At 42.0% G+C, this 26,587-nt stretch overlaps 1 protein-coding gene across 5 annotated transcripts in view; it reads left to right on the forward strand.

Moving 5' to 3' along the window:
- Positions 1–26,587, forward strand: part of MAN1C1 (mannosidase alpha class 1C member 1) — a 182,833-nt gene that overhangs the window by 12,494 nt on the left and 143,752 nt on the right. The window contains exon 1 of one of the 5 annotated variants that reach the window (XM_032759374.1): positions 7–46. The exons of the other annotated variants lie outside the window; for them this stretch is intronic. The gene's annotated coding sequence lies outside the window, so the exon portion shown is untranslated. Of the gene's footprint in view, positions 1–6; positions 47–26,587 lie in introns of those variants that run through there. 5 annotated transcript variants of the gene reach the window in all.

The raw sequence follows: 26,587 nt of genomic DNA on the forward strand, positions 1-26,587 counted from the left end.
GGAGCCCCAGAGCCGAGTGCGAGCCCAGCGGGAGAAAATCAAGGAGGTATGGACTCAGCCCCCCAATTCCTCCCACCAACTGCCCCCACTAAGGAGAATACCCTCTGGCGCTCCCACCCCTTTCCCTTGCCTCAGTCACTCCTGGTCCCAGGTCTACTTCTGGCCCCGCAGACTACACTTTGCACCTTCCCCTTTCCTCCCAAATGTCCCACCTTCTTTCCTCCCTACCCAGTTTCCCACCACTCGGGTCAGTTAATCGTCCCCACTGTGACAGATGGCAGCTGAACCCCTAGACCCACTGCCCCCTCACTCCCAGACTCTGGTCTGTCCTATCCAACCCCCAGGCCCAGTGAGCTCCACTCCTTCCCTTTGTGGAGTTGCTAATGAGAGTGGAGTTCAGGTTCCTTAGTGCACCTTCTCTTTGCATTTGTGGACACAGAGCCACTGGTCCCATTCTTTTTCACTGTGTGACTCAAGTCCAACACCCCTGTAGGACCTGCTTACCTGAAAACCCAGGATTTAAGGGGGTATTGGGTGTCCTGCAAATATTTTGTAATCTAGTAAGCAACCTACAAACCAGAGGATGTTGTGCATTCTAACTGTTTCTATTGAGCTTATTGAGCTTTGGAACAATTGTACACAATTGTACATAATTGCATATGATGCAGGAAGAGATGATAAAGCAGTGGTCATATTACAGAAGCTCCGTGGTTATTGACATCATGAAGCAGATCTTGAGCTGGTTCCCTGTAGGGATTGTACCAGGAGGGATTTAGAAGGATCACTTTAAGTCTGAGTCTTAGTTTAAGAAATCAAAAGCAAACACAGCCTCACAAGGCTTGAAGACAGTTGCCAGCCTGCCACTGCCACTAAATATTCTGCTGGACCACTGTTAGAACTGCCTGCGTGCGGATGGTGCCCAGCAATGCAGAGGGGGCTGCAGTGACACCCCCAGGCCACGAGGGGGCCGTGGGCAAGCTGTGGGCCAGGGTCTCCTCCCTAGAAACGAGAGGATGCTCTCCCCTCCCCATGGACTCAAAGGAAAGAAAGGGCTGCTTCTGCCTGGACTTCTTGATTTGCTGCAAAGAAGTCAGCAGTTCGGCCCTGATTTCCAGGAGGAGCAGGCAGCAAGGATCAGGGCCTGCCCTGTCAAGACCTGCTCAGAGCCGATGGAGAGCTTAGCCAGATTATCCCCTTCTCCTTGTCTGAACCATCCTCCTTTCCAGCGCCCACCTCTCTTCCACTTCTTATCTCTGCTGTTACTCTGTTTGGAGACTTAACTAGCAATCACAGGACATTTTGTGAAGTTACAATAGGAAGCCACAAGGAAGCTGAGTGCTTGGTGTGTATGTGTGTGTGCATGTTTGTGTGCTCTCAGTTTCCAGAGTCCTGTTGAAATCTCAGGTTGATTGAAAGCTGGAACTTGCAGTAGCTAAGTATGGGGCATTCATTTCTCCCTTTCTTGTTAAGGAACTATGCTGTTGAATACTCACCTGGACCACCCATAGCTCTTTCTCAAAGCTGCCTGTGAGCACAGTGGCTCTTTTTGCCCCTCTCGACCTCCTAGGAGAGCAGTGACCCCCAGTGAAATTACATATAAATTGCATGCATGCAGTTTGTCATGGGGCATCCAGAGGTGCCATCAGATTTTCAAACCGATCCCCCAAAGGGTTAAGAATTAACTACCATCTTCCTCAGAAGAGATGCTCTCTCTGTTTGCACTTAGGTGGTGGTCCATTTCCGAATGCCTGGGGCTGGGAGTCATGGCAGGAAGGGCGGGCTGGCTAGTAGGGAACTTGATTCTCCCTCTCTGTGTAAGACAATTTATTTTGCCAGCAGAGTCTGGGATGATGCTTGCTGGAGTGGCTGGAGGGTGGTAAGAGGGGTGAGGATTCTGTGCTTTGCAGGTGGGTATAAAATAACATGATGGGAGAAGGTCTAAGTTGGTGACCAGATGTCTGGATCTTTCTAGCTGGCATTTCCTTGCACCCCGGTACTAGCTGGAGGCATGCTGCATATACTTGGAGTTGGTGTTCAGCTAGCCCTCTCTTACTAATCTTGAAGACCTTAAGCTTTTCAGAATGGAGAGGGCTGGTTTCTGTTGTTTTGAAACCTATCGTCTCTTCAGGCTGCCTGCCACTGACCACGCTCCCACGACAACCTGAAAGATGTAGAGTGGGTTTTGGTTTAGTTGTTAACACAGTTACCATTCCTGCTGTCCCACCCCAGGAAGAACGCATACGATGGTTGCTGGAGAATGTCTTTATTTCCTTCACATTTAAATTCTATCTGCGTCATGCCCAGGGGTAGATCATTTTAGAAAGGTGCCTGTTTTCACAAAAGGGACTGTTGCTTTCCTCTCTGGTTTGTTTATTTCCAGACATGGATTGATTAAATCCAAGGAACAGAGGGGGAGCTGGCATCAGATAAAAAAAAAAAAAAGGCCCTGTTCTTATAAGATTTTAAAGTGAAAGTAAAGATCAGGAGAGAGTCAGAGAGGGTGATAAATGAGCATGAATGAAAACTGGACACTTGGAATCCAGATCAACACCGTGTATTCATGAGCATCCCGAGAGATGGACATGGTCACCAGGTCTGTGATGAAAAGATGGTTGAGGCTGCAGGTTCTGGGCATGCATACGTCAGGAAACACTCTCACTGGAACCAACTATTTTTCCTCACTTTCCAATTTTGGAACCTTGGCAAAAGCAATGTGGAGAGAGGAGACCTACAGAACATGGGTTGGAGTTTCAGCACACTCTCAACTGTCTGACTTTGGGCAAGCCACCTCTCCTTCCTGGACCTTCCTGTAAAATGGGGTGAGGGAGAGGAGAATAAGCTGGTTACAGACCCTCTTGCTTCTGGCCCTGGCCCCTAAGTGAACTGCCAGTCTGGTCAGGGACTCCATAGCGGTTGAGCTTTCCAAACTCTGTTTTGAGATATCTTGTACTGGAAATCAGGGACAATGGTGTGGTGGTAGTAGTGGTGTTGATGGGGTCGTGGTATTCACTGCTGTATCTCTGTCTAGCACCTAGTCAAGAGTAGATATTCAGGTAGTTGGTTAAGTTAATTATTTCCATTACCCTCAGCTTGGAATCATGAAGAGTAAAGGTGTTGGCTGGAATGTAAAGGGGTGAAGGCTTGGTAGTAGCCTTGCCTTTCAGATCTGAGGATAATACAGGAAATGGGGGATGTCATTCATAGGTGGGTTTCTTATGGATTCAAGTTTAAACAGACTTGTCTCACACATGGGAATGTACAGCTTTTCAGGGTTATATCTCAGTGGAAGAATTCAGACTGCCCTGGGTCCTACCCGTGATGCTTGGTTGTGTTTTTGTTCTTGTTGTTGTTTTTGTTGGTGTGTTTTTTTTTTTTTAAGACGGAGTCTTGCTCTGTCGTCGAGGCTGCAGTGCAGTGGCGTGGTCTTGGCTCACTGCAGCCTTCGCCTCCCAGGTTCCAGGTTCAAGCGATTCTCATGACTCAGGCTCCCAAGTAACTGGGATTACAGGCGCCCCACCACGCCTGGCTAATTTTTGTATTTTTAGCAGAGACGAGGTTTTGCTTCGTTGGCCAGGCTGGTCTCGATCTCCTGACCTCAGGTGATCCACCCGCCTCAGCCTCCCAAAGTGCTGAGACTACAGGCACGAGCCACTGCGCCCGGCCAGTGCTTGGTTGTTGTTCTGGGGAACCTCAGTTCCTTCCAGTGAAGGGGGCTTTTTATAAAAGGGAATTAGGCTGGCTGGGGCACTGAGAAGGCGGTACTAGAGTTGGGACTTGCCCTTGCCCATATGGTGTTTTCAGACAAACCACAGAAAGGGTTCCTTCCTCTGGTTAGATGCAGCACCAGCACCACCCCAGAGTGCAGGGCTGGGTGAGGAGAATGTGGGTTGAATTTCCCCACCTTCCCTGTGCTGTTGGCCCAGTGTTCTTATAAACCACTGTATGCCACAGTTCTGTTAAGAATCCAACCTGGGACAAGTCCTAGCTGTTCCATCAACTCTGATTGGAAATTCCTGTTTATTACTGGGCCTCAGTCTTCATGGTAAAACCAAGAGGCTGGCATTTAGGGGACCCTTCTCTCTTCTTTTCCACCTCTTTACTGTTTTGTTTATGGATCTGCCCAAGCACCTAGAGTAGGATCTGACATTTAGTGGGAACTCACGTACTTTAATGAATGGCTACATTAAAGATCTATAAACTAACAGTTAAGGTTGCTAGTGGCTGAGGCTGGGTCTTCTCCCTTAGGGTACCTGGAATTCAAAGGACCCTCACAGTAAGAGCTGTGGTCAGGTTTAGGGGCTTAGCAGCTCAGTGACCCAAGAGGCCTTTTAGAAGTTGCAGCAGTTTTCCGAGGGCAAATCTGACTTGAGGGAGTGGAGGTGGCACTCAATAGTAAAATCTCTCATGCCTAGACAGCAGGCATCGGAGGGTGCCTGTGACTTGGCAGGGAGCACCCCAGCTCTTGCCCTCTGTGCCTGTTGTGTTCAGCCACCAGGGTATTGCTGATTATGATATGTGACAGTGTCTGAATAAGTCATCTTGGCAAATGCTCTTTGCTCCCCATTAACGGGCTGGTTCGTTAGTCATGTGTGGTTTTTTTCTGGTTTCTCTGTATATCTGATTTATCGTCAGTAGTGCCAGGGACAGGTAGGAAAATTAAAAGGCTCTGTAGCATGTGAATCTGAGCCTTTGAGATGTTCAGGATAATTAATATTAGGAACAGCTCAGATTTAAATATCTTTCCTTCCAAGAGCTCTGTTTGAGCTGTAAATCCATTCAAGATCCTTTCCCTCCTCCCTGGCCCTTCAGTCTCTTCAGTTTCCCTCTTGTCCTGCTCGACAGTACATTTAACATAGGTGGAGATGGCCTGTAATAACTGGACAGGCCCCTTGGAAAACCCTTACATCCTCAGCCCAGCCACACGCCTTCTCCTTCCGTAGGACCAAGTGTGCAGTTTAGTAAAGCTTAGCACTTGTCCCTACCAGGTATACAGCTTAACTCCCATACGTTAGTTGGGTCTCTGCTTTCATTTCTAGTTGTACCATTTGAGGGAATTAGGCATTCCAGGAGCAATTGCTTCTCAGGCCCCGTATTCTTAACTCTGTCTTTAGTGTCAGGGCTAGAAACAAATAGAAAGACGATTTTTAAAAGTCTGCTGCCTATTTCACAGTATAGTTAGTGGTGTGGGGGGAGTAAGAATATAGATTCCCCTGTGGTTTTCACAGTGACTGATCTACATCCGGGTTCAAGAAATGCTTTTTCTCTAGCTTTCCCGGAAGACGGATCCATTACTCCACCAAAAATAAATATTGTGATATATATCAGGCATACTTTGCTCAAAGGGACTTACATCTTTTCTCTTATTGAAAAAAATAAATCAGGCTTGCAGACTGTAAAGCCCCATGCAGGGAAGCTGCTTGGTAACCCAGGTGAGCACCCAGCCTTGTGGATACTGACGCTGGCTTGGAGAAGAAACCTCTCTTTGCATTCTAAGTTGAATCTGTGTTAGAGGAAGTGTTGGGAGCTTTAGGCTCTCCCTGCATTGCTTTCATTGGCGAAATTGGGAAGGATTTCCCAAGGGAATGATGGATGTAGGATAGTTGCCTCAGGCGAGCTCATGGATTTATGATTACATTGCTTGAAAATAGGGGTCATGCACGGAGCAGGGACAAGTGTCGTGAGTCAAGGATTGTTATCATTCCAGTTCTGTGCACCTGCAGTCCAAAAAGACCAGGATCATTCAAACAATAAGCCCTGGTTCTTGATTCCCTACTATTCCTGGGCCAAGCAAGGCCTTTATGCGTAAACATGTGCATAATTTGGGGAAAAGAAACAACAAATGTTCTTAGCTCTGTATTTCCATGCAGATGATGGTAAGAAGCTAAACGGGAGACTCCTCAAAGAATTCCAGGGACTCAAGGAACTTAGCCCCCCTCCCTCTTCCTCCTCACTTCCCCTTCACTCTGGGGGCTGGTCAGTAGCTCAGACAGCAGGGTTTTGGATATCTTAAATGTGGAGTTGATGCAACTGAGATTGCTGTTAAGTCAGACCTGCTTTAATGTCTCCACCCTCAGAGAATAGAAGCCACAGAGACCACAGCCTCAGTGTGGGGACTCAGTTGCGGGTGTTTCCTCCCCTAGAAGGCTGTTGCCTAAGATTTGATTGCGAGCTCCCCACACTCGGCAGGCAGGTGGTCAGAACAGTTCTTACTCACAAGGGAGTCTGAATTTCTTAACTTGGAATCTTCTTTAATTAAAGGCCACAACCAGGGCAGTTGTCCATCTGTTTTAGTGCAATACCTTTAGCGGTAACTTTTACAGAAGAAACTTTGCTATATTGATTAGTGCCCGCCTTGATAGATGATCAATAATTGTGCTTTTATCTGACATCTTCTGGGAGTCAGCTGCTTGCAAGGCGAACCTTCTGGGCAAACAATTGTCACTAAATAGCAACCATTTTCAGTGGCCAATAATAGGAGGTTTTTCTCTCCTCCTTCCACCTCTGCCATCTTCTTAAGCATCATACTAAACACAAATCATTCTTGCCGGCCTCGTGGTCGCCTTAGAATCCACTGTGCAATGCAGCGATGTCCTGTGGGGGCCGATGGGTTGTATCACTAAGGCTGTTTGCTTCCCAATGTTTGTTCTTTGTGATCTCATCTTATTTTTTACACAACAACCTTGTGTTGTAGCTACTATTTAAGTATAATGTATTAATACATATAGCAAAATGCACAGATTTTTTATTTTTATTTTTATTTTTTTTGAAATGGAGTCTTGCTCTGTCTCCCAGGCTGGAGTGCAGTGGCACAATCTCTGCACACAGCAACCTCTGCCTCCCGGGTTCAAGCGATTCTTCTGCCTCAGCCTCCCGAGTAGCTGGCACCTGCCACCATGCCCAGCTAATTTTGTATTTTTAGTAGAGACGGGGTTTTGCCATGTTGGCCAGGCTGGTCACTAACTCCTGACCTTAGGTGATCTACCCGCCTCACCCTCCCAAAGTGCTGGGATTACAGATGTGAGCTGCGCCCAGCCAAATGCACAGATCTTAAATATACAGTTTGCTGTAGCGTGATCTCCGTCTCCGCCGGTGGGTCGTGGCCAATCTCGGTCTTGCAAGTCCGCTGTTCAGCCATTCTCTGCCTCGGACGGGGTTTCACCGTGGTCTCGATCTCCTGACCTCGTGATCCGCCCGCCTCGGCCTCCCAAAGTGCTGGGATTACAAGCGTGAGCCACCGCGCCCGGCCAGTTTGCTGTATTTTCAGAAATGCAGCAAACCGTGTAGGCCACAGTCCTATCATATACAGAACATTTCCATCATCTCAGAAAGTTCCTCTGCTCCTTGCCAGACGATTCCCCCATCATCAACCTCTCATCTAGCCCCTATCACAGTCTTGATTTCTATTAGCCGAGATTAGTTTTGCCTGTTCCAGAACTTAAGAAAAATGGAGTAGTAAGCCAGGTACAGTGACTCATGCTTGTAATTCCAGCACTTTGGGAGGCTGAGGTGGGAGGATCACATGAAGATAGAAGTTCAAGACCAGCTTGGGCAACATAGCAAGACCCTGTCTCTCTCTGTCTCTCTCTCTCTCTCTCTCTATATATATAAAATAATCAGGTGTGGTAGTGTACACCTGTGTTCCCAGCTACTCAGGAGGCTGAGGTGGGTGGATTCATTGAGCCTAGGAGTCTGAAGCTGTAGTGAGTTTTGATCAGGCCACTGCACTCCAGACTGGGTGACAGAGCGAGACCCTGTCTCAAAAAAAAAAAAAAGTATGAAATAAGTGGAATAGTACAGTACATGCCCTGTGGACAAGGATTCTTTCATTGAAGACAGTTTTTGAAATTGATCCATATTGTGTGTATCAGTACTTCATTCCTTTTTATTGTTGAGATGTATTCCATTGTATGATTATACCCCAATTTGTTTATTCGTTCATCTGTTGGCCTTTTGAGTTGTTCTGGCTATTGTGAATAAAGCTGCTATAAACATTTTATGTACAAGTCTGTGTGTGGGCATATGTTTTCCTTTCTTTTGTGTAACTAGGGGTGGAATTACTGGCCCATAGAGCAGATGTGTGATTGATTTTATAAGAAACTGGAAGCGCTTTCCCGAAGTAGTTAGGCCATTTTATACTCCACCAGCAATATGTGAGAGTTCTGCATCCTTGCCAACACTTGTTATTGTCAGCCTTTTTAGGTTTAGCTATTCTAGAGGGTGTGTGGTGATATTTTGTTGTGGCTTTAATTTTTGTTTCCTTGTTAACTGTTGATATTGAATGTCCTTTCATGTGTTTATTTGCTATTTCTTTCCTTCTTTTTTTTTTTTTTGAGACGGAGTCTCGCTCTGTCGCCCAGGCTGGAGTGCAGTGGCGCGATCTCAGCTCACTGCAGGCTCCGCCTCCCAGGTTCACGCCATTCTCCTGCCTCAGCCTTCTGAGTAGCTGGGACTACAGGTGCCCGCCACCACGCCCGGCTCATTTTTTGTATTTTTGGTAGAGATAGGGTTTCACCATGTTAGCCAGGCTGGTTTCAATCTCCTGACCTCGTGATCCGCCCTCCTCGGCCTCCCAAAGTGCTGGGATTATAAGCGTGAGCCACCGCGCCCGGCTGTTTATTTGCTATTTCCATGTCTCTCTCTTATAAATGTCTGTTTAAAACTTTTTTTCCTTTTTAATGTCAAAAACTGATCTATTTACTGTCTTACTGAATTGCAAGAATTCTTTATATATTCTAGATACAAGTTCTTTAACAGATATATGTATTATAAATGTTTGTTCCCAGTCTATGGTTTGTCTTTTCATTTTCTTAATGGTGTCACTCAAAGAGCAGAAGTTTTAATTTTTATAAAGGCCAGTGTATCAGTATTTTCCTTTTGATGAGTGCTTTCTGTATCTAGTTTAAAAAAAACTTTGCCTACCCCAGGTTATGAATATTTTTTAATTCCAGAAGCTTGATCATTTCAGTTTTTACATTTAGGTCTTTCATTGACTTCAAGTTAATTTTTGTATATAATGTAAGGTAGGAGTTAAAGTTCACTATTTTCTATTTAGATGTCCAGTTGTTTATCACTAGTTGTTGAAAAAAACTTTCCTCTCCCTGCCGAATTGCTTTGATGCCTTCGTTGAACTAATTGACTATATACATATGATTTTGTTTCTGGATTCTTTCACTCTAGTGATTTATCCTTTATGTCAATCCATTCCTTTCTTTTCTTTCCTCTTGTCTTCTCTTCTATTCTCTTTTCTTTTTCTCGCTTTGTTGCCCAGGCTGGAGTGCAGTGGCGTGATTTCAGCTCACTCCACCTCCCAGATTCAAGCGATCTTCCTGCCTCAGCCTCCCAAGTAGCTGAGACTACAGGCATGAGCCACCATGCCCAACTAATTTTTGTATTTTTAGTAGAGACAGGGTTTTGCCATGTTAACTAGGCTGGTCTTGAACTCCTGACCTCCAGTGATTTGCCCGCCTCGGCCTCCCAAAGTGCTGGGATTACAGGCGTGAGCCACCGTGCCCAGCCAATCCATGCTTTCTTGATGCTATAGCCTCACAGTAAGTCTTGAAAACAGGTAGTGTGATTCCTCCATCTTTGATCTTCTTTTTCAAAATTGCTTTGGTCATTGTAGTTCCTTTGCATGTCTATATATATTTGAGAACAAATTTGTCACTTTCCATGAAAAATCTTGCTGGGAGGCCGGGCATGGTGGCCCACACCTACAATCCCAGCATTTTGGGAGGCCAAGATGGGTGGATCGATTTGAGTCCAGGAGTTCCAGACCAGCCTGGGCAACATGGCAAAACCCAATCTCTAAAACAAATAAAAATAAAAATACAAAAATTATCCAGGCATGGTGATTGTGCACACCTACAGTTCCTGCTACTGGAAAGGCTGAGAGGTGGGAGGATCACTTGAGCGAGGAGGTTGAGTCTGCAGTGAGCCATGATTGCAACACTGTACTCCAGCCTGGGTGACAGAGTAAGGCACTGTCTAAAAAAAAAACCCTGCTGAGATTTTGACTGAGTTTGTATTGAATCCATAGATCAAGTTGTTATCTTAACAGTATTGGGTCTTTCATTCTATGAATGTGGTATCTGTCTCCATTTATTTAGATTTTCTTTAATTTCTCTCAACAGTGTTTTGAATAGTGTTTATGTTCAAGAGAGCTTGAATATATTTTATTAACTATCTCTGTTTTACTTTTTAAATATTGTAAATGATATTCTTTAGTTTTATTTTTAAATATTTTTAAAATTTCACTTAATTTTATTTTTATTTTTGAGATGGAGTTTTGCTCTTGTTGCCCAGGCTGCAGTGCAATGGCATGATCTCAGCTCACTGCAACCTCTGCCTCCCGGGTTCAAGCAGTTCTCCTGCCTCAGTCTCCCGAGTAGCTGAGATTACAGGTGCACGCCACCACACCTGGCTAATTTTTGTACTTTTAATAGAGACGGGCTTTCACTATGTTGGTCAGGCTGCTCTTGAACTCCGGACCTCAGGTGGTCCGTCTGCCCCTGCCTCCCAAAGTGCTGGGATTATAGGTGTGAGCCACCACACCCAGCCATTTTTAAAATTTTAATAGCTTTTGGAGTACAAGTGGTCTTTGGTTACGTGGATGAATTACATAGTGGTGAATTCTGAGATTTTAGTGCCCCCTTAATCCAAGTAGTATAGATTGTACTCAATATATAGGATTTTTTTAAATCCCTCCCCCTTCTGAGTCTCCAAAGTCCGTTATATCACTTTATATGCCTTTGTATAATCATAACTTAGCTCCCATTTATAAGTGAGAACATACAATATTTGGTTTTCCATTCCTGAGTTACTTCACTTAGAATAATGGCCTCCTGCTACATCCAAGTTGCTGCAGAAGATGTTACTTCATTCCTTCTCACGGCTCAGTATTCCATGGTGTATATATACCATATTTTCTTTACTCATTGGCCAGTGGACACTTAGGTTGGTCCTATATCTTTGCAATTGTGAATTGTGCTGCAGTAAACGTGTATACATTTGTCTTTTTCATGTAATGACTTCTTTTTCTTTGAGTAGATACCCAGTAGTGGGATTGCAGGATTGAATGGTAGATCTACTTATAGTTTTTTAAGGAATCTCCCCATGCTGTTTTCCATAGAGGCTGTACTAATTTACATTCCTACCAGCAGTGTATGAGTGTTCCCTTTTCGCCACATCAATGCCAATATCTATTGTTTTTTGGCTTTTTAATAATGTCATTCTTGCAGGAGTAAGGTTTTTTTTTTGTTTTTTTTTTTGTTGTTTTTTTTTTTTTGAGACGGAGTCTTGCTCTGTCGCCCAGGCTGGAGTGCAGTGGCGCGATCTCGGCTCACTGCAACCTCTGCCTCCCAGGCTCACGCCATTCTCCTGCCTCAGCCTCTCCGAGTAGCTGGGACTACAGGCGCCCGCCACCACGCCCGGCTAATTTTTTTTGTATTTTTAGTAGAGACGGGGTTTCACCGTGGTCTCGATCTCCTGACCTCGTGATCCGCCCGCCTCGGCCTCCCAAAGTGCTGGGATTACAAGCGTGAGCCACCGCGCCCGGCTGGAGTAAGGTTTTGGTTTTAATAATTTGCATTTCCCTGATGATTAGTGATGTAGAGCATTTTTCATATGTTTCTTGGCCATTTGTGTATCTTTTTTGAGAAATGTCTATTCATGTCATTTGCCCACTTTATTAATTAACTTATTTTGAGACAAGGTCTCCCTCTGTCACCCAGGCTGGAGTCCAGTGGTGCAGTATTGGCTCACTGCAGCCTCCGCCTCCCAGGTTCAAGTGATTCTCCTACCTCAGCCTGCTGAGTAGTTGGGATTACAGGCATGTGTCACCATGCCCGGCTAATTTCTTGTATTTTTAGTAGAGACGGGGTTTCACCATATTGGTCAGGCTGGTCTCAAACACCCTACCTCAGGTGATCTGCCCACCTCGGCCTCCCAAAGTGCTGGGATTACAGGTGTGAGCCACTGCACCCGGCCATTTGCCCACTTTTTAATGGATTTTTTTTTTTTTCTGATTTGAGTTTCTTGTAGTTTTTAGACACTAGTTCTTTGTTGGATATATAGTATGCAAATATTTTCTCCCATTATGTGCATTGTCTTTTTACTCTGATGATTATTTCTTTTATTTCTTTTGCTGTGCAGAAACTTTAGTTTAACTAGATCCCATTTACTGATCTATTTTTGTTTTTATTGCATTCGCTTTTGGGGTCTTAGTCATGAAGTCTTTGCCTAGGCCAGTGTCCAGAAGAGTTTTTCTGACATTATCTTCTAGAATTTTTATGGTTTCAGGTCTTAGATTTAAGTCATTGACTCATCCTGAGTTTGTTTTTGTATAAGATGAGAGATAGGGATCCAGTTTCACTCCTCTACATGTGGCTAGCCAGTTTTCCCAGCACCATTTATTAAATAGGGTGTCTTTTACCGTATTTAAAAAATAAATGTTTTTATATGCTTTATCAAAGATCCATTGGTTGTAAGTATTTGGCTTTATTTATGGATTCTCTATTCTTTTCCATGGGTCTATGTGCCTACTTTTATATCAGTACCATTCTGTTTTGGTAACTATAGCCTTGTGGTATAATTTGAAGTCTGGTAATGTGATACCTGTAGATTTATTGTTTTTGCTTAGGATTGCTTCGGCCATTCAGGCTCTTTTTTAAAAATGTCATATTAATTTTAGGATTATTTTTTTCTAATTCTGTGAACAACGATGTTGTTATTTTGTTTGGAATTGCACTGAATCTGTAGATTGCTTTGGGCAGTATGGTCATTTTCACAATATTAATTCTTCCAATCCATGAGCATGGGATGTGTTTCCATTTGGTTGTGTTATCTGTGATTTCTTCCAGCAGTGTTTTGTTGTTCTCCTCGTAGAGAAATTTCACCTCCTTGGTTAAGTATATTCTTAAGTTTTTTATTTTATTTTATTTTATTTATTTTTGCAGCTGTTGTAAAAGAGATTGAGTTACTGACTTGATTCCTAGCTTGGTTGTTGTTGGGGTATAGCAGTGCTACTGATTTGTATACACTGATTTTGTAACCTGAGACTTTAATGAATTTATTTAGCAAATCTAAGAATCTGTTGGAGGAATCTTTAGGATTTTCTTTTTTTTTTTTTTTTTTTTTTGAGACGGAATCTGTGAACAGTGATAGTCTGACTTCCTCTTTCCCAATTTGGAGGTCCTTAATTCCTTTCTCTTGCCAGATTGCTCTGGCTAGGACTTCCAGTACTATGTGTTTGTTTGTTTGTTTGTTTTTTTGAGACAGTCTCGCTCAGTCGCCCAGGCTGGAGTCCAGTGGCACGATCTTGGCTTACTGAAACCTCTGCCTCCTGGGTTCAAGTGATTCTTGTGCCTCAGCCTCCTGAGCAGCTGGGATTACAGGCATGTACCACCACACCCGGTTAATTTTTTTTGTATTTTTAGAAGAGATGGGGTTTCGCCATTTTGCCCAGGCTGGTCTCAAACTCCTGAGCTCAGGCAATCCGCCTGCCTCAGCCTCCCAAAGTGCTAGGATTACAGGCGTGAGCCACCGCACCCAGCCCAGTGCTACGTTTAATAGAAGTGGTGAAAGTCGGCATCCTTGTCTTGTTCCAGTTCTTAGAGGGGAATGCCTTAAACTTTTCCCCATTCAGTATGATGTTGGTTATGGGTTTGTCATATATGGCTTTTATTATTTTGAGATAAGTCCTTTCTATGCCTAGTTTGTTGAGAGTTTTTGTCATAAAAGGATGCTGGATCTTATTGAATGCTTTTTCTGCAACTATTGAGATGATCATATGGTTTTTGTTTTTAATTCTGTTTATGTGATGTATGACATTTATTGACTTGTATATGTTAGACCATCCCTGCATCCCTACTATGAAACCCACTTGATCATGGTGTATTATCTTCTTGATGTGCTGTTGGATTTGGTTAGCTTGTATTTTGCTGAGGATTTTTGCATCTGTATTCATCAGGGACATTGGTCTGTAGTTTTCCTTATTTTTGTAATGTCCTTTCCTGGTTTTGTTATGAGAGGGATACTGGCTTCATAGAATGATTTAGGGAGGATTTCCTCTTTCTTAATCTTTCGGAATAGTTTCAGTAGCTGGAGTGTAGTGGCACGATCTCAGCTCACTGCAACCTCTGCCTACTAGGTTCAAGTGATTCTCCTGCCTCAGCTGCCTGAGAAGCTGGGACTACAGGTGCGTGCTACCACGCACAGCTAATTTTTGTATTTTTGTAGAGACAGGGTTTCACCATGTTGGCTAGGCTGGTCTTGAACTCCTGACCTCAAGTGATCCGACCACTTTGGTCTCCCAAAGTGTTGGGATTACAGGTGCATGCCGCCGTGTCCAGCCCCAATTGTTCTTTGAATGTCTGATAGAATTCAGCTGTGAATCCATCACGCCCTGGGCTTTTTTGTATGTGTACGGCAATTTTAAACTTACTGATTGAATCTTGCTGCTTGTTATTGGTCTGTTTAGGGTTTGTTTCTTCCTGATTTAATCTAGGAGGGTTGTATGTTTCCAGGAATTTAGCAGTTTCCTTAGATTTTTCTAGTTTATGTGCATAGAGATGTTTGTAGTAGTCACGAATGATCTTTTGTATTTCTGTGGTGTTGGTTATAATACTTCCAGTTTCATTTCTAATTGAGTTTAGTTGAATCTTCTTTTTTTCTTGGTTAATCTAGCTAATGGTCTATCAATTTTGTTTATCTTTTCAAAGAACCAGCTTTTTATTTCATCTTTTCATTTACTTCTTCTCTGATCTTTGTTATTTCTTTTCCTCTGCTAGCTTTGGGTTTGGTTTGTTATTGTTTCTGTAGTTCCTTGAGGTGTAACATTAGGTTGTCAATTTGTGATCCTTCAGACTTTTTGATGTAGGCATTTAGTGCTATAAAGTTTCCTGTTAGCACAGTATACCAGAGTTTTGATAACTTGTGTCACTATTATTCATTTCAAAAAATGTTTGAATTTCCATCTTGATTTTATTGTTAACCCCAAATCACTTGAACAGATTGTTTAATTTTCATGTATTTGTATCATTTTGAGGGTTCCTTTTGGAGTTGATTTCTAGCTTTATTCCACTGTGGTCTGAGAAGATACTTGATACAATTTTGATTTTTCTTTTTTTTTTTTTTTTGACATGGAGTCTCACTCTGTCACCAGGCTGGAGTGCAGTGGCACAATCTCGGCTCACTGCAACCTCTGCTTCCCAGGTTCAAGTAATTCTCTTGCCTCAGCCTCCCGAGTACGTGGGACTACAGGTGCATGCCACCACACCCAGCTAATTTTTGTATTTTTAGTAGAGATGGGGTTTCACCATGTTGGCCAGGACGGTCTTGATCTCTGACCTCATGATCCACCATCCTCAGTCTCCCAAAGTGCTGGGATTACAGGCATGAGCCACTGTGCCTGGCCACAATTTCGATATTTGAGAAATTTATTGAGACTTGTTTTGTGTCCTATCATATGGTCTATCTTGGAGAATGTTCCATGTGCTGATGAGAAGAATGTGTATTCTGCAGTTCTTGGGTAGAATGTTCTGTAAATATCTGTTAGGTCCATTTTTTCTAGAGTGTAGTTTAAGTCCATTATTTCTTTGTTGATGTTTTGTCTCAGTGATCTGTCTAGCACTGTCAGTAGAGTATTAAAATCCCTCACTCATTTCATAGATCTAGTAGTAATTGTTTTATGAATCTGGGAGCTGTAGTGTTAGGTACATATAAATTTAGGATTGTAATATGTTCTTGTTGGATTGATCCTTTTATCATTATGTAATGACCTTCTTTGTCTTTTTTTTTTTTTAACTGTTGTTGCTGTACAGTCTGTTTTATCAGATATAAGAATAGTTATTCCTGCTTGCTTTTGTTTCCATTTGTGTGGAATATCTTTTTCCACCCCTTTACTTTGAGTTTATATGAATCCTTATACGTTAGGTGAGTCTCTTAAAGACAGCAGATATTTGGTTCGTATTCTGACATTCTGCCAATCTGTATCTTTTAAGTGGAGCATTTAGGCCATTTATGTTCAACATTAATACTGAGATGTGAGGTGCTGTTCCATTCATCATGTTGTTACCTAGATGCTTGGTTTTTTTCTATTGTGTTAGTGTTTTATAGGCTCTGTTTTATGCTTTCAAGAGGTTCTGTTTTGGTGCATATCAAGCTTTGGTTTCAATATTTAGAACTCCTTTTAGCATTTCTTGTAGGGCTGGTCTGGTAGTGACAAATTCCCTCACCATGTAAATGCTATTCTTTAAATATTTGTTTTCCAATTGTTTGTTGCCAGTATATAGAAATATAATAGGGTTTTTTCTGTATATTGATTTTGTATCATATGACCTTATTGAACCCATTTATTATGTATATATATTTTTTGGTAGCTTTCTTAGGATCTGTTACGTATATGGTCATGTTGTCTATGTCAAGACAGTCTTACTTCTTCCTTTACAGTTTATATGCTTCTTACTTCCTTTTCTTGCTTCATTGCACTGACTGGGACTTCCAGTTCAATGTTAAAAAGAAGTAGTGAGAATGGACATCTTTGCCTTGTTCTTGATCTCGAGGGAAAAGCATCCAGTCTTTCATCATTAAGTATGATGTTAGATGTAGGTTTTTGGTAGATGCCCTTTATCAAGTTGAAGTTCCCTTTTATTCCTAGTTTGCTGAGGTTTGTATCTGTAATGGGATTAAATTTTGTCACATGCTTTTTCTGCATCTATGGAGATTATATTGTTTTCCTCTTTAATTCAGTCAATATAGTGAATTATATTTTTAAAAGAATGCTAGGCTGGGCACATGGTGGCTCACGCCTGTAATCCTAGCACTTTGAGAGGCTGAGGTGGGCGGATTGCCTGAGCTCAGCAGTTCAAGACCAGCCTGGGCAGCATGGTAAAACCCCATCTCTACTAAAATACAAAAAATCAGCCAGGCCTCTTGGCACACGCCTGTAGTCCCAGCTATTCAGGAGGCTGGGACACGAGAACTGCTTGAACTAGGGAGGCGGAGGTTGCAGTGAGTCGAGATCACGCCACTGCACTCCAGCCTGGGCAACAGAGTGAGACTCTGTCTCAAAATAAAATAAAATAAAATAAAAGAATGCTAAATCAAACTTGCATTTGATCTTCTAATATTTTTGTCAAGGATTTTTGCATCTATGTTTATGAGGGATATTGGTCTATAGTTTTTTTTGGTAAATCCTTTGTCTGATTTTTGGTGTCAACATTATGTTGACATCATAAAATAAACTGTATGTTGACTTGTATTCAATGTCTCTTTGTTTTCTTTCTTTCCTTTTTTTTTTAGATACAGTGTCTCACTATGTTGCCTAGGCTGGCCTCGAACTCCTGGGCTCAAGTGATCTCCTTTCTCAGCCTCCAGAGTAACAGGGACTACAGATGTGTGCTACCATATATCATGCTCAGCTTCTCTGTTTTCTGAAAGAGTCTGTGGGACACTAATGTTTTCGCGTTCTTAAATATTTCATAGACTTCATCAGTAGAGCATTGTATAAAGCCAAGAAGATTTTTTTGGGGGGGGTTAATTATTAATTATATAACAGATATAGGGTAGTCAGAATTTTTTGTGGCAATTTTCTCATTATGTATTTCAAGAAATTTGTCTATTTCATCTAAGTTGTAAAATTTATTGGCCTAAAATTGTTCCTAAGATTCTCATTCTTTTTTCTTTTTCTTTTTCTTTTCTTTTTTTTTTTTTTTTTTTGAGACAGAGTCTCTCTCTGTCTCCAAGGCTGGAGTGCAATGGTGCAATCTCAGCTCACTGCAATCTCTGCCTCCCAAGTTCAAGCGATTCTCCTGCCTCAGCCTCCCAAGTAGCTGGGATTACAGGCATGTGTCACCACACCTGGCTAATTTTGTATTTTTAGTAGAGACAGGGTTTCACCATGTTGGTCAGGCTGGTCTCAAACTCCGGACCTCATGTGATCCACCCGCCTTGGTCTCCCAAAGTGCCGGGATTATAGGTATGAGCCACTATACCCTACCTCATTTTCTTTTTAATGTTTGTGAGATCTATAGTGGTATTCCTTCTTTCATTCCTGATATTGGCAATTGCTGTTTCTGTTTCCTCTTAAAAATAATTTAGCTCGGCTACTGGGGGAACCCACCCCCAATATTTCAATGTAGGTTCTTTCTATTTTCCATAAGTGTCAGCTGGCTGAGAAATAAAGAGTACCAAGAGAGCAATTTTACAGCCGGGCCTCCAGGGTGACATCACATATCGGTAGGACCGTGATGCCCACCTGAGCCACAAAACCAGCAAGTTTTTCTTAAGGATTTTAAAAGGGTAGTGGCTGTACGAACAGGGAGTAGGTCACAAAGATCACATGCTTCAAAGGGCAAAAGGCAGAACAAAGATCACAGGCTTCTGAGAAAACAGGACAAGGGCAAAATCAGAACTACTGATAAGGGTTTATGTTCAGCTGTGCACGTATTGTCTTGATAAACATCTTAAACAACAGAAAACAGGGTTCAAGAGCAGAGAACTGGTCTGACCACAAATTTACCAGGGCAGAGTTTTTTCCCCACCCTAATAAGCCTGAAGGTACTGCAGGAGACCAGGCTGTGTTTCAGTCCTTATCTCAGTCTCATAAGACAGATACACCCAGAGCGGCCATTTATAGACCTCCCTCCAGGAATGCATTCCTTCCCCAGGGTATTAATTATTAATATTCCTTGCTAGGAAAAGAATTTAGCGATATCTTTCCTACTTGCACGTCTGTTTATAGGCTCTCTGCAAGAAGAAAAATATGGCTCTATTTTGCCCGACCCTGCAGGCAGTCAGACCTTATGGTTGTCTTCCCTTGTTCCCTGAAAATTGCTGTTACTCTGTTCTTTTTCAAGGTGCACTGATTTCATATTGTTCAAACACACATGTTTTACAATCAATTTGTACAGTTAACACAATTATCACAGTGGTCCTGAGGTGATGTACATCCTCAGCCTATGAAGATAACAGGATTAAGAGATTAAAGTAAGATAGGCATAAGAAATTATGAAAGTATTATTTGGGAACTGATAAACGTCCATGAAATCTTCACAATTTATGTTCCTCTGCTGTGGCTCTAGCCGGTCCCTCCGTTCAAGGTCCCCGACTTCCCACAACATGGCCTGTAATCCCAGCACTTTGGGAGGCCGAGGCGGGTGGATCACTTGGGGTCAGGAGTTTGAGACCAGCCTGGCCAACATAGTGAAACCCCATCTCTACTAAAAATACAAAAATTTGCTGGCCATGGTGGCATATGCCTGTAATCCCAGCTACTTGGCAGGCTGAGGCAGGAGAATCGCTTGAACCAGGGAGATGAAGGTTGCAGTGAGCTGAGATCGTGCCACTGCACTCCAGCCTGGGCAACAGAGCAAACTCTGTCTCAAAAAAAAAAATTAAATTAAAAAATAATTTAGTCGTACTTTATCAGTTTTATTAATCTTTTCTAAGAATCAACTTTTAGTCTTCTTAAAAATTTCCATTTAAAAATTTTATTAATTCTCACTCTTTGTTTCCTTCCTTCTGCCTATGTGGAGCTTAATTCACTTTGTTTTTTCTAACTTAAGATAGAGACTCTTTGATTTGGGATTTAATTTTCCGGATATCTTTTAATTACTGATTTCTAATTTAAGTCCCTTATGTTCAAAGAACATACTCTAATTTGAAACATGAGACCTGTTTTATGGCCAGCTATATGGTCTATATTGGCAAATATTCCATGTACATTGAATTAAGAAATGTGTATTGTATGGTTGTTGGGTGGAATGTTCAATAACTGTCACTTAGGTCAGATAGGTTGATAGTGTTCAAAACTTTATGCATCTTTTTTTTTTTTGGTCTACTTTTAAAATCTTTTATGGAGAAAAAAATGTTGCTTTCCACCTCTATGGGTTTGTTCCATGATTCCCTTTCATTCTGTCAGGTTTTGCTTCATATTTTTTATATTTATATTATTAGATATGTACACATTTAGGATTATTCTTAAAGAATTGGCCCTTTTTAACATTATACGTGTATTTCTTTATTTCTGATAATTCTCTTTGTTTGCAGTATATTTTACCTGATTGATATAGCCTCTTCAGCTTTCATATGATTAGTGTTTGTATGGTAGAACTTTTTCCATCCTTTTATTTTTTTAACCCATTGGTATCTTTGTATTTAAAATGTACCTCTTATGAAGAACACATAATGGGTCTGGCTTTTTGAATCTAGTCTGACAATCTGCTTTTGAATTAGTGTTTATTCCATTTATATTTAATGTATTATTTGTATAACTGGGTCTAAATCTGTTGTATAGCATTTTTTATTAGTCTCATATCCTTTGTTTCTTTTCTCCTTTTCATGCCTTCTTTTGAATTAATCAAGTATTTCAGATTCTATTTTTATGTCATCCATTATACGCATACACACATACAGAAACATACTTTAAGTTATTGTTTTGATGATTAGAATTTTCATCCCTATCACAATCTACCCTGAAATAATATATCATTTCATGTATAGTGTAAGCCCTTTCAACAATATACTTCCATTTATCTTCTCCCAGTCTTCATTCTGTTGCTGTCATATATTTTACTGCTATGTATGTTTTATAAACCTCACAATACATTGGTATTATTATTATTATTATTTTTTTTTTTTTTTTGAGACGGAGTCTCGCTCTGTCACCCAGGCTGGAGTGCAGTGGCGCGATCTCGGCTCACTGCAAGCTCCGCCTCCCGGGTTCACGCCATTCTCCTGCCTCAGCCTCTCCGAGTAACTGGGACTACAGGCGCCCGCCACCTCACGCAGCTAATTTTTTGTATTTTTAGTAGAGACGGGGTTTCACCGTGGTCTCGATCTCCTGACCTCGTGATCCGCCCGCCTCGGCCTCCCAAAGTGCTGGGATTACAAGCGTGAGCCACCGCGCCCGGCTATTTTTGCTTTAAACAGTCAGTTGTCTTAAATAAATTAATAACTTAGATTCCTTTTATTTACCCATATACTGACCATTTCCAATATTCTTCATTTCTTCTTATATGTCTGATATCCATCTGGTATTGTTTCCCTTCAGCATGAAAAATCCCTCTTAACATTTTTTTTGTAGTGTAGATCTGCTGGTGACAAATTCTTGCAGCTTTTGTTTTATCAGAAAACATCTCTATTTTGCCTTTATTTCAAAAGGGTATTTTTGCTGGATAGATATAGATTTTTAGGTTGACTCTTTCTTTACACCAAAGATGTCATTCCATTGTCTTGTAGCCTGAATTGTTTCTAATGAGAAGTTACAGGATATTCCCCTGCATGTGCTGATTTCTCCTTCCCTTTGGATGCTGTAAGATTTTCAGTTTATCTTTGGTTTTCAGCAATTTGACTATTGTAGTTAGGTGTGATTGTTGTTGTTGATCTTTCTGGGGTTTCTTGAGCTTATTTTGTCTGTGGATTGATATTTTTTCATCAGTTTGGAAAAAGTTTGGCCCATATTTCTTCTCAGCCCATCTCCTTTTCTTTTATAACTCCAGTTACATATAAGTTAGATTGCTTGATATTGTCCTAGAGGTCACTAAGGCTCTGCTCACTTTTTTTTCTTTAGTCTTCCTTTCTCTCTGTACTTCTGTGAGGATAATTTATAGTAACCTATCTTTAAGTTCACTGAACCCTTCTGTAATGTACAGTATGTTGTAAGCTCACCCAATGACTTTTTTATTTCAGGTAATTTTTACTTTTAGAATTTCCATTTGGACTTTTTAATGGTTTTTGTTTCTCTGAGATTTCCCATCTGTTCACTGATTGTTTCCATATTTTCCTTAAATCCTAAAGCATCTTTATAATAGCTTTTTTTTTTTTTTTTTTTGAGACAGAGTCTCGCTCTGTTGCCTGGGCTGGAGTGCAGTGGCGCAATCTCAGCTCACTGCAAGCTCCGCCTCCCGGGTTCACGCCATTCTCCTGCCTCAGCCTCTCCGAGTAGCTGGGACTACAGGTGCCCGCCACCACACCCGGGTAATTTTTTGTATTTTTTAGTAGAGACAGGGTTTCACTGTGGTCTCGATCTCCTGACCTCATGATCCACCCGCCTCAGCCTCCCAAAGTGCTGGGATTACAAGCGTGAGCCACCGCGCCCGGCCTATAATAGCTTTTTAAAAAAGTTTTTGTTTGCTATTTCCAACATCTTTGTCATCATTTGGCCTGTTTATATTGACTGACTTATCTCCTGAGTATGGGTCACAGCTTCCTATATCTTAATGTGTTTAGACACTTTTTATTCTGTGCTACACATTGTGGATGCTACTTTTTTGAGATTCTAGGTTCATGTGCTTTGAAACAGTCTTTCTCCCCTCTTTTTGTTGGGCTGTCAGCTGTTACTTCTTGTAGCTGTCAGAATACTTGCCTCTGGCTACTATATTCTCCACCCTTCCTTCTTTGTTATTTTCTGACCTGCGGTTGGCTAGGAAACTATTTAATCTAGCTTGTTAGCCTTATATGTAAAGTGCAAATAAACAGACATTGAGTAGATCTCTAAAGACTCCTGAATCAAATGCATGAACTTCAGTGTACAGGTTTTTGCATAATTTAGATATTTAAAGATTCTTACTTATTTTTTGTGATTGGCATTGGATGAGTGAAATATAATTTTGTGTTGAAACTATGACCTGAAGAGAGACAACAGTTCTCCAAAGCGTTCCTAATTTCTGGCTGATGTCATCTCAAGTTATTTGTGTATTTTTTGCTCATCTGCTTTTAGCTGTTAGAAGAAAATGTTTGTTGATATTTGTCATGTTCCAGTAGCCTCTATCAGTGTGACTTTCAGTATATTACAACCTGTCAAATATTTTCTCTGGGCTTTTTACCTTCAGCCTAATGACTGCTTTTTAAAACTTAGTTTGTAAATCCTCACATTAAAACAGTTTTTAGAAAGAGAATCGTTCACATAAGCCAAATTGCTGAATTACTAATCAGAGGGATGCTAAGTAGCTGAAGGAGTTTCCAAGGCACCATCTGTGAGGTCTGATCTCTGTCTCTCCTCATTCAGAAAATTTCAATGTGAAGTAAATATCGTAGTTTATTGCAAAGGCTGCCTTTAATTTCATTTGTCTGATTTGGGATGGGTGAAGGTGTTGAATAAAAGTTTTAAGTCTCTTACTTAAGATCCCTCTCCCCCATCCTCATTCTTGGAATGAACTTTTCAGAGGTTAAACCTATACTTTGCCAAGTAAATGCTGATTTCCTGGGAAGACATTTCAGCACCTTTTCTGTTTTCCTGCACTTTCTCTACCTAAATCAGGCAAATCTTCCTCCTTTCCAAGTCTCCCAGAAGCCATTCTCCATGTCTGTCACCTTACAGAGCTCTGGAGTAGTCTCGTTTTTTAATTATAAGAATCAATAAGAAAAAGAAGACTTTCGTTTCTTCCTTTCAGAACTGGACCTTAGAGAACAGCCTATAAAATAGAATCAATTTTGCTACTTCAGATTATAAGGAAACCCTTTGCAGATAAAGGTTCATGTTTTGGCAGAATAATATCTCAGTCTAGAGACTTGTCTAGCAGTTTCGATACTGGCATTTTTGTGTGTATAATTAGGTGAAGGGTAGAGACCACACACTAATGTACACTCAGAGGTGGTATTGTGTAATCATTTCCCTATCATCATGCTAGGATATCTATGCCTGATTGTTGATCCTTGAGTAGCTAAAAATGGTGCCAGAAAGGTATCAATCCAGATAGAGCCGAGGGAGACCAACATTAGACATTTCTGTGATGAGGCACTGGAGTAGATTATAGCATGATAAGGTTCTCTGTGCTCTGAGTAAAGTGCTCTTCAACTTGGCACTAATAGGAGCAGGATTCAGGTTTGCGAGCTCTGGAACTTGAAGTCGACTTGCCTGCTAGAGAAGGGGGTTTTGGACTCTGTATAGCCTGTAGTCTTTTAAATGTAAGAATCTCCAGGGAGTCTGCTTTGAAGGGGAGTCGGGGCTAGGCTGGAACAATGCTTCTTAGACAGATCAGGTCAAAAATTCGCAGTGTGCAGGGTATTCTTAGAGCCCACACATCCTCTTAAGAGTTCAGCTGATCCAGCCAACAGCCTTGCGGCATACAGAGCATGGGCTGTCATCCTGTTTTATGGCTGAGGGGATGAAGACCCTGAAAAGGGATGAGACCAACCCCAGGTCCCACCAGTTTAAATTGTGATGCCTAGACTTAAACCTCCCCTCCCCACCCCAAGGGTGATGTTCTTTCTGTGACGTCATTTGAAGGCTAGTGAGTGATAACTTAGAGGAAGAGTTTTCACTTTGGAATGGAAGAAAGTAGAAATTGTCATAGCCTGGATAGGCATGTAAGAGAACTGGTCTTGTGAATCTTTAGACCAGGGTATCTACCCTTTATTGCAGCCCGGAATTGCCTGAGGGTATTTTAGTAAATACTGATGCCTGAGTTCCTCCAATTAAATCACAGATGCAGATTTAATTGGTCTTGGGTGCAGCCTGAGCACAGGGATTGAAAAATCTTTAGAATGAACCTATGGCAATTTTGTCTTGGCCTCGACTTATCTCTTTTCTGGCTGTAGTTCCCTTTGACCCACTTATGGAAGAGGTTGGAAATTTTCTATATTTATTAAGACCTGCACCGAAATTGAGTCAGAAAAAAGCTGGAGACAAGACTCAAAACTGAGTTTTCCAGAGTTAAGAGCAGACACTGTTTACATGATCAGGATAAGCCATGAATTTATTAAAACTTTAAGAGAAATATTGAAAACACCGACCATCTATTGAGTCTCAGTTGCAGTGAGCTGAAGGGAAGACAAAGACGGGTCTCTGGCTTTAAGGAATTTTATTGTGTAATCTTGACATGTACTGGAATCACTTCTAACCACATACAGATGCATGGCTGTAGGGAAATATTGCTTGGTTGCATCAGTATTTCCCTGTCCCACCTAAATCTTTTTTGAGGAAGTAGCCAGGACATAAACAGCTGAAATGAAAATATTTGCTTGTTCCGAAGTCGATTTCCCCACAGGCCATCGCCCTCCCTCCTGTAGCTGCCTCTGCTGTTCTCATTAGCAGAGCAGCCTTGCCCTGTTGCTGTCTGGGCCTTACAGAGATCCTGAGGGCAACAAAGCCGGTGGTCATCTGTAAAATCCAGTAACTGATTGATGCTCAGGAAATAGGAGATACTGAAGAAGTGAAAGAGCCTAACCCAGTCCCAGGTGTTCCGACTCTGCAGCCGTGCTCTGCTAGTTCATCTCAGCCATGCCAGGTGCTAGATGTGACTTCACCTGAGAATTGCTGACCTGAGTTGATCAGATCAAATCTATCCAGGCCACCTCTGGCAGAGCGGCAGAAAGTGAGAATATGCCATAGATCAGTGTGAGAATCCTCCCTAGGGCTTAATGATGGTCCGTTGGAGAGAGCTCTGTTTCTATGCAAGAAACCTGTGAATTCTCAACCTTTGCCAACTTGCAGTGGTTCTTCAATCTGCCCCAACTATTTCTAGCAAATTCTTTGGCGAATACAGCATAGAAAACACATCCTATTTGTCCCAGACTTATTTCATTCCAGCTTCAAGGGGTGGACATTTAGCCTAAGAGCATTCATGGAGAGTCAGACTTCAGAGAAGATATTTCCCTCTGTTAAATCGTATATGAAACCAAGCTTGCTCCGAGGCCGCTGGCTGCAGGAAGCAGTGACGAGGATGGAGCTTGGCAGATGGTTGTAGCTGTGGTTTCCTGGAGGCCTGTGTGGGGAGATGATTGTTTGTATATTGGTTTTCATTTATGTATTGGTCTTATTTTCATCTTCCTGAGGTACGCAGATGCTATGGTGATAGATTGATTGGAAATGACTCATTTGTCAGGGTTCTGTGGGGGACGTAGGTTCTCTTCTCATGCGCAGTAGAGTCTAAAATGTTTAATTAGATGCTGAGGCATTTCTGCATGGGTCCATTTCTGCCCATTCTCCCAGGTGGATGCCATTTCTTAGGTTGCAGAGGGACAGGGTTGGGGGGGGGGACCTTCTAGTTCTCCATCCTCTCCCTCTATCCTCTTATTTTGTCTGGCTGCAATCCTTAGTCCCACCTCCCTTTTAATTAATTAATTAATTTATTTACTTACCTTTGAAACAGTTTCATTCTTGTCACCCAGGCTGGAGTTCAATGGCACGATCTCGGCTCACTGCAACCTCTGTCTCCTGGTTTCAAGTGATTCTCCAGCCTCAGCCTCCTGAGTAGCTGGGACTATAGGCACCCGCCACCACGCCTGGCTAATTTTTTTTTTTTTTTTTTTTGTATTTTTAGTAGAGATGGGATTTCACCATGTTGGCCAGGCTGGTCACGAACTCCTGACCTCAGATCATCCACCTGTCTCGGCCTCCCAAAGTGTTGGGATTACAGGCCTGACCCACCACGCCTGGCCTTTATATATATTTTATTATTTTATTATTATTATTATAATTATTATTATTTTGCCTCAGCTTCCCGAGTAGCTGGGATTACAGGCACCTGCCACCCGCCACCCCACCCAGCTAATTTTTTTTTATTTTTAATAGAGACGGGGTTTCGCCATGTTGGCCAGGCTGGTCTCAAACTCCTGAGCTCAAGTGATCCACCTGCCTCTGCCTCTC

Source organism: Hylobates moloch, unplaced genomic scaffold (genome assembly GCF_009828535.3).
Source record: "Hylobates moloch isolate HMO894 unplaced genomic scaffold, HMol_V3 SCAFFOLD_9, whole genome shotgun sequence".
NCBI lineage: Eukaryota > Metazoa > Chordata > Mammalia > Primates > Hylobatidae > Hylobates > Hylobates moloch.